Here is a 13,509-nt window from a genome sequence, read left to right as displayed (position 1 = left end):
TTTGGAAGACAGTAGGTGTGATTGAGGAGTACCTTATGTCTCGGAATTCTAGCTGGGAACAGCTGCATGAGGCAAAGCACTTCTTGGGCAGCGGGCTGAGTATATGGTTTGCATTACATTAGGTTGACAGTTGAGCTTCGGGCGGATCATACACATTCCAAGTGATTTTTGACTTCTTTTGAAAGGACTGGAACACTGTAGGAGTTAAAAGCCATTGCCAAACCGATGGCATGGCTGGAGGCAGTTGGTAGACCAGCTGTCTCACATGTTCCTGTAATCCAGGTTCAGTCCTAACCATGGACACGGAGTCTTGCATGTTCTCCCTGTGGGCTTCTCAATGTGAGTTTCTATTAGGTGCTCCGATTTCCTCCCATAGCCCAGAACTGCGTAGTGTGGTACGTTAATTGACCACTGTGAGTAGCCCCTAGTGTGCACATTGAGTGGTAGAATCTGGGGGCTTAGTTAATGGGGAATATGGGGACAATAAATTTAGATTAGTGTAAGAGAAACTCTGCAGATGCTGGAAGTCCAAAGCAACACACACAAAATGCAGGAGGAACTCAGCAGGTCAGGCAGCGTTGTTGTTTCGGGCCGAGACCCATCTTCAGGACTGAGAAGGAAGGGGGCGAGATGCCTGAATTGGAGGGTGGGGCAATAGGAAAGAGGCTGGCTGGGAGGTGAAAGGTGAAGCCAGGTGGGTGGGAAAAGGGCTGGAGAAGAAAGAATCTGATAGAAAGGGAGAGTGAACGGTAAGGGAAAGGGAAGGGGAGGGGACCCCTGGGCCAAATACTAGGCATACGAGAAGAAGTAAAAGATCAGAGTGGGGAATAGAGGAGGGGAGGGAGTTTTTGCTCGCTAGATTAGATAAATTGTTATTAGTGTAAGATTAGTGCAAATGGATGATTGATGGTCTACATGGACACAATGCTCTGAAGGACATGTGTCTTTGATGAGTGTCACAATGAAAACCCAAGATATCAGAACGGATGTTTTGGCATTGGAGACAGTCCAGAGGGCATTCATAAGACCATCAGACATAGCAGCAGAATTAGGCCATTTGGCCCATCGAGGCTGCTCATCCATTTCCTCATGGCTGATCCATTTTCTTCTCAGCCCTAATCTCCTGCCTTCTCCCCGTAACCCTTCGAGCCCTGACTAATGAATAATCTATCAATCCCTGCCTTAAACACACCTGATGACGTGGCCTCCACAGCTGCCTGTGACAACAAAGCCCACAGATTCACCACTTTCTGGTTAAAGAAATTCCTCCTCATCTCCGTTCACAAGAAAGATCCTGGGGATGTATGAGGAGCATCCAATGGCTCTTGGCTTGTACTTGCTGGAGTTTAGAAGAATGAATTGGGATCTCATTGAAAGCTACTTAATACTGAAAGGTCTCGATAAAGTGGACATGGATAGGACGTTTCCTATAGTGGGCGAATCTAGGATCAGCCTCTGAATGGAAGGACGTCCCTTTAGAATAAAGATGAGAAGGAATTTCTTTATGAATTTATAGAATTCATTGCCACAAACAGCTGTGGAGGCCAAGTCTTTGGGTACATTAAATGCAGAAACTAAAACATTGTATATTGTAATAAGTAACAAACTCATCATAACTTACGGAAATCTCTGATTGAGCAGCAGGCAGCCATTGATCGCAGGGGATCATGGGTTTGCACCTCTGGTGGACTGTGTCATCTCCAGGGCACAAGCCTGGGCAGGAAGATTTGAAGAACCGGCTGTTGCCCATGCAGCGGGTTCCCCCTCTCCACGTCACTGATGTAGTCCAATGGAAGGGCAAACGCCAATACAGCTTGGCATCAATGTCATCACAGAGGCTGCCAGAGTGAAGTTTTAAACAACATCAGACTACCTTAGGGACCCTGGCTCTGGATTTCTTTCTTGGGATTTACTCCTGAAGCTTTTCCCATGGGTGGGTATGGCCGCAAGGCAGCGGAGGATTAAAATCAGAGTTTTCCTTCTCCTAGGCTGGCTGCTGTCCAAGGCTGACGAGCCCCACCTGCCCGAAGCAACTGGTTTTGAGGCCCCAGTGGTCCGTCTTTGCCTCTTCTCTTGTCAATAGAAACAGTTCCGTCAGGCCTGGTAGCTAAGCCACTCGTGAAGGCCAAGAGTTGGACTTGGTTGTCATTTGGAGCACTTTATAGGTAGTGGGAGCTTATCCCCACTACCACCCCGGGCTATGACAACTTTAGGAACCTGATTGAGTAGCTAGATCAAAAGAGAATGGATGATTAGCATATCCTATTAACTGACAAAGAGGCTTAGGGTTTGCTGCTAATTTAAGAAATGACTATATGTTTATCCTTTTTAATACCCTTACTATTAGCAATGCATTACACAAAGAAGCTTAATTTGTTATGAACTGCAATTTAGCAGTTATATTTATTCATTTTGTCTGAGCCCATCAGAGATACAGTATTCCTGTTCTAACTATCTGTCACTCACCACCTCTGCAACTGGAAACGTGTTGTTGACCCTAAGTATGAGACTATTCAGCCTACTGAGCTTCCTAAATCTGCCCATCCCATCAGTTCTGCCATGGCTGTTCTTTTTAACTCCAGTCACTTGCGTTTTCTCTGTAATCCTCAACCCCTTTACCAATCAAGAACTTCTCAGTCTCTACTTAAGTACACCGAATGATCTGGCCTCCACAGCCGCCGGCAGCAACACATTTGTACAAACTCACCACCCCTCAGCGGAAGAAATTCCTTTGTTTTTCTCTTTTTTGAAGGGATAGCATTTTATTCCGAGCCTGTGCCCCCAGATACCGGACCCTTCTATTTTCTCTCTACTTTCCAGTTCCGACAGAGGACCCTGGACCTAACATCTGTTTCTCTCTCCGCAGATGCTGCCTGGTCTGCTGAACGTCTCTAGCACTTTCCTTTTTTATTCCAGACATAGGAAGGATGTTGAGGCTTTGGAGAGGGTGCAGAAGAGGTTTATCAGGACGCTGCCTGCTTTAGAGGGCACGTGCTATCATGAGAGGCTGGACAAACTTGGGCTCTTTTCTCTAGAGTGGCGGAGGCTGAGTGGAGATCTGATAGAGGTTTATGACATTATGAGAGGCAGAGATAGAATAGACAGGGACTATCTGTTTTTCCCTGGGTAGAAATGTCTAATACCAGAGGGCATGCATGAAAGTGAAAGGGGGTGGGTTCAAAGAGGATGTGAGGAGTAAGTTTTTTACTCAGACTGGTGGATGCCTGGAATGCGCTGCCTGGTACGGTGGTGGAGGCAAATATGTTAGAGGCTTTTAAGAGACATTTGGATAGGCACATGAATGTAAGGAAGATTGGGGGATAGGGACATGGTGAAGGTAGGAGGGATTAGTATTTGGGTGTTCTTGATTTTTTTTCAGCTGGTTTGGCACAACATTGTTGGCTGAAGGGCCTGTTCCTGTGCTGTACTGTTCTATGTTCTATTCCCAGCATCTACAATGCCTTGACTTTTGTCTATTTTAACAATATTTAGCTTCAGCTCCGAGCAAACTCCGGACTTTACCTTTGTAAGCGAATGGCGAAGTTGCAGGATGATGGTCAAAGTTTAGAACAGAAATGAAGAGGGAGAGGTTAGCTTCATTTGTTACACGTACCTCAAAGTGTACAGTGAAATGCCCCATTTTGCATCAAACCAAATCAGCAAGGATTGTGCTGGGGGGGCAGCCTGCCAGTGTTGCCATAATTCCGACACCAGCAGAGCATGCCGACAGCTTACTCGCCCTAACCTGGATGCCGTTCATAATATGGGAGGAAACTGGAGCACCCGGAGGAAACCCACAGGGTCACAGGGAGAACGTACAGACTCCTTACAGGCTGCAGCGGAAACGAACCCCGATCTTACAGCTGCACTGCAAAGCACTTCGCTAATTGCAATGCAAATTGCAGTAATTTGGAATGTACATGACACACCCCCATTCTGTAGAGGCATACAGCTCAGACCGTATAAGTTATATTTTTCAAAGGAAATTTAACTGCCACTTGTGAATATTTAACCTAAGTAATTATCACTAATTCAACGTCATAGAGAGATATGGCACGGAGCCAGACTCTGGGGACCATTGAGTCTATGCCAAGCCGTTTATACTAACCCAAAAAATGATCCCATTATTTATTTTCCCACATTTTATCGACTTCCCCCAGGTTTTTTTTTTCTCATCAGCACATTATGGGCAACTTACAGTGGTCAATTAACCTATCGATCCACCGGTCTTTGAGATGTGGGTGGAAAACAGAGCGCCCAGAGGAAAATCACTTGGATACACGTAGTCGCCACACAGTCAGCAGCTAGGTTTGGGACTAGACCTCAGGTCGTGATCTGTAGCTCACTGTTCCCATCTGGGAGTGTGCTGGTGAGTCTAGGTTCTGGGAATCCATAGCCAGACAGCAAACCTGGGAGTGGCCCGAGGGAGCCAAGGATCGCAGGGGTGACTCTGTGGAGGGAGAGGGACACCTAGAAGTTGCAGTGGAGATTATCAGCCACTGGTGTGGTTGCGGTGGAGGTCAGAGGGAGGTGAGAGGCTCCTGGAAAGCAACATCCATCATCAAAGACCTCCCACCATCCAGGCCATGCTCTCTTCTCACTGCAGCCACCGGGAAGGAATTCCAGGAGCCTTACGTCCCTCACCACCAGATTCAGGAACAGTTATTACTCCTCAACCATCAGGTCCCACACCACCAGATTCAGGGACAGTTATTACCCCTCAACAATCAGGTCCCACACCACCAGGTTCAGGAATGGTTATTACCCCTCAACCATCAGGTCCTACACCACCAGGTTCAGGAACGGTTATTACCCCTCAACCATCAGGTCCCACACCACCAGGTTCAGGAACAGTTTTTACCCCTCAGCCATCAGGTCCCACACCACCAGGTTCAGGAACAGTTATTACCCCTCAACTATCAGGACCCACACCACCAGGTTCAGGAACAGTTATTACCCCTCAGCCATCAGGTCCCACACCACCAGGTTCAGGAACAGTTATTACCCCTCAGCCATCAGGTCCCACACCACCAGGTTCAGGAACAGTTATTACCCTTCAACCATCAGGCTTCTGACCAGTGTGGATAACTTCAGTCACCTCAATACTGAAATAGTTCCACAACCTGCAGTCACTTTCAAGGACTCTGCAACTATTGTTCTCAGTATTTATATGTATATATGTGTGTGTGTGTGTGTGTGTGTGTGTGTGTGTGTGTGTGTGTGTGTGTGTGTGTGTGTGTGTGTGTGTGTTTGTGTGTGTGTGTACATATATTTGTGAGTAGTTTTTTGTTGATTATATCAATTTTGTTTAGAGATACAGCATGGTAATAGGTCCTTCTGGCCCAACAAGTCCATATCACCCAATCACACCCCTGTGATCAATTAACCTCGTAACCAATATGTCTTTGGAAAGTGGGAGGGAACTGAAGCCCCCAGAGGAAACCCACATAGTCATGGGGAGAATATACAGACTCCTAACAGGCAGCAGCAGGAGTTGAGCCAGTTTCATTACCTCAGTCAACCAGACCGGACTTCGAGGCGTGTGATCCTGAGTTTGAAAATGGCCAGCTCCTCGCACACTTTCCATCTGTACTGGATCAAGCTAGCAACATGGCCTTGTAAAAAAAAAAGGCAAATGCTAAAGAAACGGCCAGAATGGCACCTGATGCATCACAAGGCACAGAGAGGAAAAACACAGCTCAGTAATGGTGTTAAGCTAAGCACTACAGTACAATTCTTGTGAATGCCTGCAACTAAATAAATCTCAGAGTAGTACAGTATTTGGCAACATAGGCATACTTTGATAATAAGTTTACTTTGAACTTTGAACTTGAAAGTTAAAATGGCCAAGAGGGAGGTTAAAGTTCCTAGGGTGATGTGGCCCAATGATGTAAAGGCTTACAATACTCTAGGATCCGCACCACTGTAATTCAAGTTGGCCCATTAAAGGTGATGGTCAACTCTGGAGACCAATCTAGAAGACCTGTTTACTACAGGGTTGGACAAACTAATAGCGATGGGAATGGGGATTTCCTGGAAAAGGCAGAAATAACAGTTTACCTGATTAATGAAGTGCAGCTGGACAAATCACTGCAGCTGTGTATTGCTAATACTGCATCCAGTTCTGTACTCCCGCCGTCTCTGTTGATGGCAGCTTGTGCAGCACATCTCCCAGCAACTGAACTATGCAGAGCAGAAAGGTTTAGACAATCTGATGTAGAATGTATGCAAATATATACTCAGTGGCCACTTTATTAGGTACACCTGTACACCTGCTCAGTTCTGCAAATATCCAATCAGCCAATCGGGTGGCAGCAACTCAATGCATAAAAGCATGCAGCACATGGTCAAGAGGTTCGGACCAAACATCACAATGGGGCAGAAATTTGAGCTACATGACTTTGATTGTGGAATGATTGTTGGTGCCAGACAGAGTGGTTTGAGTCCTCAGAAACTGCTGATCTCCTGGGATTTTCATGCACAACAGTCTCAAGAGTTTGCAGAGAATGGTGTGAAAAACTGAAAATATCCAGTGAGCGGCAGCTCTGTGGGTGAAAATGCCTTGTTAATGAGAGAGGTCAGAGGAGAATGGCCAGCCTGGTTCAAACTGACAGGAAGGTGACTGTAACTCAAATAACTACAGGTTACAACAGTGGTGTGCAGAAGAGCATCTCAAAACTCATAAAACTTTGAACCATAAAATGATCGGCTACAGCAACAGAAGACCATGAAATACACTCAGTGCCCACTTTATTAAATTTTAATTAAATTAAAGGCATCCGTTAGTCTTGCGAGACCATGGATCTGCGCCTGGAAAGTCTTCACTCTCCAGGGTGCAGGCCTGGGCAAGGTTGTATGGAAGACCAGCAGTTGCCCATGCTGCAAGTCTCCCCTCTCCACGACATCAATGTTGTCCAAGGGAAGGGCATTAGGACCCATGCAGCTTGGCACCAGTGTCATCGCAGAGGTTAAGTGCCTTGCTCAAGGACACAACACGTTGCCTCGGCTGGGGCTCGAACTCACGACCTTAAGGTCGCTAGTCCAATGCCTTAACCACTTGGCCACGTGCCCACGCAAATACCTAATAAAGTGGCCACTGAGTAGGTATCTGTGAGACACCTATGGGTTGAATGGACTTAGCCATAGAGTTTTGGCAGTGAAGGATTCTAACACCTTTGAGACAGAACCCTATCAGATAAAAAAATTAAAAGCACTTATTTTTAATAAATGATTTTCGGCTCTACCTTGTAAGGGGAGATTAAACCCAATCGGAGTGTACCTTCAGCTTATTTTAGACTGGAACGCCACACAGCACACAATAATGAACAAGGACACTGAAATTTAAACTCTTTTGTAGACAACCTCCTGGCAAACATCTCTTGCCAGAGCCCAAATCTCAACTCTCCTGTGAGGTGCGTGATACCAACACGCCTGCTCCTGATACATGAAAGCGGAGATCAAAGAAGCAGCGACCAAATTGGGTTCCCAAACACTACAACATCAGCCGTTCTCCCCAGGGCCCGCTGCTAATTATATCTGAGCTCACTGCTTTGCAGTCCGTGCTAGTTTATAAATAACACTCTCTGTGCTGTGTGGTTGTTGACAGGCAAAGGTAGGCCATTTCCTCTTATCAATCTGCCTTCAGTGGGATCAGAGAGCTGGAGAAACCCACTCTATAACACATTCTTCATCAGCCTCTCCAGTTCGTGTTTAATGCATCTCCTTTCCGTGGCTGTGATTTAAGAGACAGCTCTCTTTTTTTTTATCTCCCTTTACAACTGCATTTAACACTATCATTGCTATGTTTAAGGATAAAATCCAGTGGCTCCAGTTGTCTGGCTCCAGCCTGCTACCTTTGGCACTCTACAACCTTTGGCACTAAGTCCCGTCCTCCTGTAACTCCTCAACTTGTTAAGTTGTTCCTCCGACATCTCCTCAAGATTTATACCTCCGAATGCCCTATCCTAAACTCTCTCCTTGGTGTACCTCTGTGGAAAGTCTTGCAATATTATCTCGAGAAATTTTCCTTGCATTTTCAGGATGGGACTGTGTATGTGGATGAGAGCGAGAGAGGAACAGGGACTTTGCTGTTGCTTTGTCACTCGGTGTGCTCTGCTCTGTTGTGTCCTGTGTTGCTATGCTGAGCATTGTGGGTAGTCTACGTTGGCGACACTTGCGGGCTGCCCCCAGCACATCACTGGATGTGTTGTTTGTTAAGGTAATTGATGCATTTCACTGTATGCTTCCATGTACATGTGACAGATAAATCTGAATCATCTGTTAAGACCAGAATTTAATACTCAACCTTCTCTGCCCTGAGAAGATGATATTGAGCTGCCTTCTTGAACCACTGCAGTGACAAAGTAGTTATGATACAATTAAGTGGCTTTCTGGCCTGTACATTCAACCATGTTACTGTTGGTTTGGAGCCACATGCAAAATACTGTGGGTGAGGAACAGCAGACTTTCTCACCTGGTACAGATAATCGTCATCATCATCGAATGCCTGTTACACCGCTGGTGTTTAGGGCAGCAATGAAGGTCCTCCATCTCTGATTGTCCTTGGCCATCTTCTCTATTGTGTCCCAGGTGTGGTTCAGAGTCCTCATTTCTACCTGTTCAGGGCTTCCTTCATCGTGCCAGTAGCTCCCACTTGGTTTTCACTACTGTCAGTCATGCAGCTCCTGGGTGGAGACTCAGGAATACCATCGCACACAGATATAAGATTCTTCATTGCTGTTTCTGCAACATTGTTTTTGACCAGTTGGGGTTGTTAGCCCTGAGCTGAACCCCTGAACCTGGAGAACCAGTGGACCACTCTTAGACTGGCCTCTGCCCTTTGACCTGTTTGGCATAAAGCCATAGCTCTCTGGGTCATCGAGGCACGCAAGACTCCAAACCCTATGACAAGGTTGTGGTCCTCTTGGAGGACAGATAAATGAAACCAAATAAGTTTTTAAGAACAGACGTTAGACATAAACTCACTGTTACTGAGACTAGATTTTTAATTCTATTAAGAGTAATAAAGGGACAGAAAAGAGGCGACACAGTTAGCGTAATGATTTTACAATACCGGCAACCCAGGTTTATTCCCACTGCTGTGCGTAAGGAGTTGATATGTTCGTTCTTCCTGTATCTGTGTGGGTTTCCTCGGGTGCTCTAGATTTCTCCCACGTTTTGAAGATGTACAGGTTAGTTGGTTAATTGGTCACGTGGGTGTAATTGTGCAGTGCGGGCTTCTTAGGCTGGGAGAGGTAAATCATCTCTTTTATTTAGAAATTACCACGCTGTACCTCAAAATGAAATAAAATAAAATAATAAAATTAAAAGTTCTAAGTTTTTCTTGGAGTCAGTTAATTCTGACCATCAACACCCATGTACACAAATCACATGTGTCTATTCTTCCCGCATTCCCAACAGCTTCAATGCCTCAACAGTTTCTTCCACTCACCGACATACTGGGGGCACTTTACAGAACTTTAAAGGAGATTAAGTAGCATCTGAATGACATTACAAACATGATATCACATGTTGTCAAGTTATACAAAAGAGTAAACTCAAGACCTGTGGTTATTCATTGTTCTTCACTCTGCGCTCATTTCTATCTCAGTGACAATGTGCTTTTTCACATTTCTCACAGTGTCAGAGAGCAGTGTAGAGGGCACATTGCGAGCCTGTGGGGGTGGGAAGGGGGGTGTAGAGATTTTGCTGGCTGCTCGCTCTGCAGAACCTACTCACTCCTTGGCATGGGGGGGGGGGGGGAATGCAAAGAAAAGAGCCAACAGGACCATCACAGAGGCTGCTAAGCGAGTCTCCAGATGGCTATGAATCAAGAGGTGTGACCCATGGACCAATGCTGCCGGGACACAAGCCGGGACCTGATCAACCCTGGCTGGGTCACCTGGGAGAGGATGTCTGATGTTAAAAGATCCCAAACACCAAATGACCCCAGGTTACATCACTGATGATGTGACACAGCACATCCTAGGATGTATCTCAGCATCACCAGGGTAAACCTGATTCTGATTTTGATTTAGATAATGACTCTCATTTCACAAGACTTATTGAGATACAGAGCAGAATAGGCACTTCCAGCTCATTTGAGCCACACTGTCCAGGAATCCCCTGATTTAACCCTAGTCTAATCACAAGACAATATATATTGACAATTAACCTACCAATCGATATGTCTTTGGACTGTGGGAGGAAACTGGAGCACTGGGAAGAACCCCACGCGGTCACAGGGAAAACGTACAAACTCCTTACAGGCAGCGGCAGGAATTGAACCTGAGTTGCCCATAATGTAAAGCGTTGTGCTAACCACTATGCAACCCCAAGTGTTCTTTATAAGGGACAATGCCTGCAAGAATCTTTTCATCTCTTGGGTGAAAAGATAGTTTGTATCTTGGGTTCCCAACCATTTTATGATTGAGAAATAGCTGTAGCAGCACTTTGACTAGGTTCAAAGTTCAATGTTTAAAGTAAATTTATTTTCATAGTATGTATACTATATACAACTTTGAGATTTGTGCCCTTATAGGCAGTCACAGAACGAATACTAGGGTAAATAGCCAGAGTCTTTTTCCTAAGGTAGAAAAGATGACTAGCACAGAACATAGCATTAAAGTGAGAGGGAGAAAATTTGAAAGCAATGTGCTTGGCAAGTCTTTTACGTAGAGATTGGTAGTTGTCTGGAAAGAGTGTTGTATATAAGCAGATTCATGGATTGTAGGTAAGTACAGCAACAAAACATTTTATTTGCGTACACGTCAAACTAACGCTCATCCAAGTCACCCAAACTATAGAAACTACAACACTAAACATTGAAATCACTTGTTAAATCTGGCCAAGTTACTCAATAAGATTATACAAGCAACAAACAACAACTTAACCAGGTGTGCGCCCGAAACACGAGCTCCTCCCCTTATTAACTTCAATACACCCTCAAAATGATTTCCCCCAGGCCGCCTGCAGCTCACAGCCTGGAGTGAGCTCGGGGTAAAAAGCGAGAGCCCTGCTCACGTGTGTTCACCTTTATATACCTGAAGACCGGAAGCCAGTCGCAGGTATTGCAGCACGTGGCCTGGGATGAGAAATCCGTACCACAGAGCATGGGAGCTAACCAACAGGATGGCGGCTACATACCTGGAGAATATGTTCATTTACCAGTGCGGCTGAAGTGACTTTCGGAGCAATAAATTTCTGTCAGCTAATAAGATAACCTTCCACATTACAACGAGTTGCCGGGGCCAATAGTAGAGGAAGATGCAATAATGGTATTCAAAAGGTTTTTAGACAGGCATAAAATGTTCTGGAAATGGAGGGATGTGGATCACGTGCAGACAGAAGGGATTCCTTTAATTTGGCATCATGCTCAGTGCAGACATTACGGGACAAAGTTCCCTTTTTCTGTGCAGTACTGTTCTATGTCCTTCACATTGTCATTTTTTCTAACTGTGTTTTAAACTTATTTTCCATTAACTTCACTCTTTTTTTCTCTGCTTAAATCTTAATTTTGCCCCCAAAATGTTCCCAGTTCTGTTGTTCAACTCTGGCAAGGTAGTGTAGCAGTTAGAGCAATGCTTTACAGTGCCAGCTATAAGATTGGGGTTCAATTCCTGCCACTGCCTGTAAGGAGTTTGTATGTTCTCCGTGTGACCATGTGTGTTTCCTCTTGGTGCTCTGGCTTCCTCCCACATTCCAAAAGATGTACAGGGTCAGGAATAGTAAGTTGTGGGCATATTACGTTGGAGCTGGAAGTGTGGCCACACTTGCAGGCTGCCCTCAGCGCAATCCTCACTAATCTAATTAGAAGCAAATGACACATTTCACCATATGTATCCATGTACATAATAATCTTTCTTTATTTCCTCAGTATGGCCAGTGTTGCTCTCATGTGAACTCTTCATCAGACTGAAGAAAATCTCTGAATGCTCCTCATTGCTCTCTCTTTCAAATTGAGAGATGTGACCAAGAGTTACTCATTTTTGAGCATTACTTCTACAACTCTCCTGTAGGTTGGTGACCAGGAATGATTGAAACTTTCCAAGTAAGTCTGTGTTAAATGTGTTGTAAAGCCTCCTTAAGTCCTTATGAGACTTGTTGAGATTATTTCAGAATCAGAATCAGGTTTATTATCACTGATTTACTGTATGTGACCTGAGATTTGTTGTTTTTTCTTTAGCAGCAGTACGGTGCAAAGACATGAAAATTACTATAAATTACAGGCATAAATAAATAGTGGGAAAAAAAACGAATAGTGGGGTAACGTTCATGGGTTGGTGGACCGCTCAGAAATCTGAAGGCTGAAGGGAAGAAACTGTTCCTAAAGTGTTGAGTGGGAATCTTTAGGCTCCTGTATCTTCTCTCCGATTTAAACAACAAGAAGAGAGCATGTCCGAAATGGTGAGGGGCCCTTGGTGATGGGAGCTGCCTAGATAATGGGAGGGTTGTTCCCATGGTGGAGTTTACATAGTACAACATCTGATTTACTTTCAAAGTTCAAAGTAAATTTTATTATCATAGTACATATATGTCACCATCTACAACTCTGAGATTCATTTTCTTGTGGGCATACTCAGCAAAGGTATAAAATAGTAACTATAATAGGATCAATGAAAGATCAATTGGAGTGCAGAAGGCAACAAATTGTGCAAATGCAAGTATAAGTAAAATGAATCTCAATGGATGGGCAAGTGAGTGCAGCTACCCCCTTTTGTTCAAGAGCCTGATGGCTGAGGGGTAGTAGCTGTTCCTGAACCTGGTGGTGTGAGTCCTGAGGCTCTTGTACCTTCTATCTGATGGCAGCAGTGAGAAAAGAGCATGATCTGGTTGGTGAGGATCTTTGATGATGGATGCTGCTTTCCTGCAATATTGTTTTATGTAGATGTGCTTGATGGTTGGGAGGGTTTTACTTTTGATGGACTGGGATGAATCAACTACCATTTGTAGGATTCCTCATTCAAATGTATTAATTTCTTAATAGTGTGATAGATATTCTCTTTCCGGGGTCTAAAAGGCTTATTGCTAACCTCAGATTTCTTGCACAGCAGCATGACCTTTCCAAAGTTCACAGCTGTTTGTGACAAAGTTAAACTTCTAACCAATATTCCTTGCTCAATTTCTTGTTCTAAACAAGAACCAGTCTTCAGTTCTTAGTGTAAATTTCAAGCAATAATCAGTCTGAAGTCAAAAGGACAGCTTTGCAAGCAAACAGCACTGCTTACAATGAACAAGGCACCTACAGTAGGACTATTTGTATCATTGTGATAGAGATCAAGGAAGATTCCAGACTGGACTTATTTTGAACTTAATGCATCAAGCATGGTCACAGGTATAATCAATCTATGGTTGGGATTTTGTGTACTCAGAGAATCAGCCCTCACAGTATTAATTTTGGGTGTCTAGTATCTCTGACCCCAGAAGCTTTTAGACTATCTGTGTGAATCACTTAGTCCCAGCAAAGGATTCTGAAAAACATGCAGACAATGTCAACTTGTAGCAAAACAG

This window comes from Mobula birostris, chromosome 8 (genome assembly GCF_030028105.1).
Source record: "Mobula birostris isolate sMobBir1 chromosome 8, sMobBir1.hap1, whole genome shotgun sequence".
NCBI lineage: Eukaryota > Metazoa > Chordata > Chondrichthyes > Myliobatiformes > Myliobatidae > Mobula > Mobula birostris.
The sequence above is the reverse complement of the archived record's forward strand: the minus strand, read 5'-3'. Positions refer to the sequence as shown.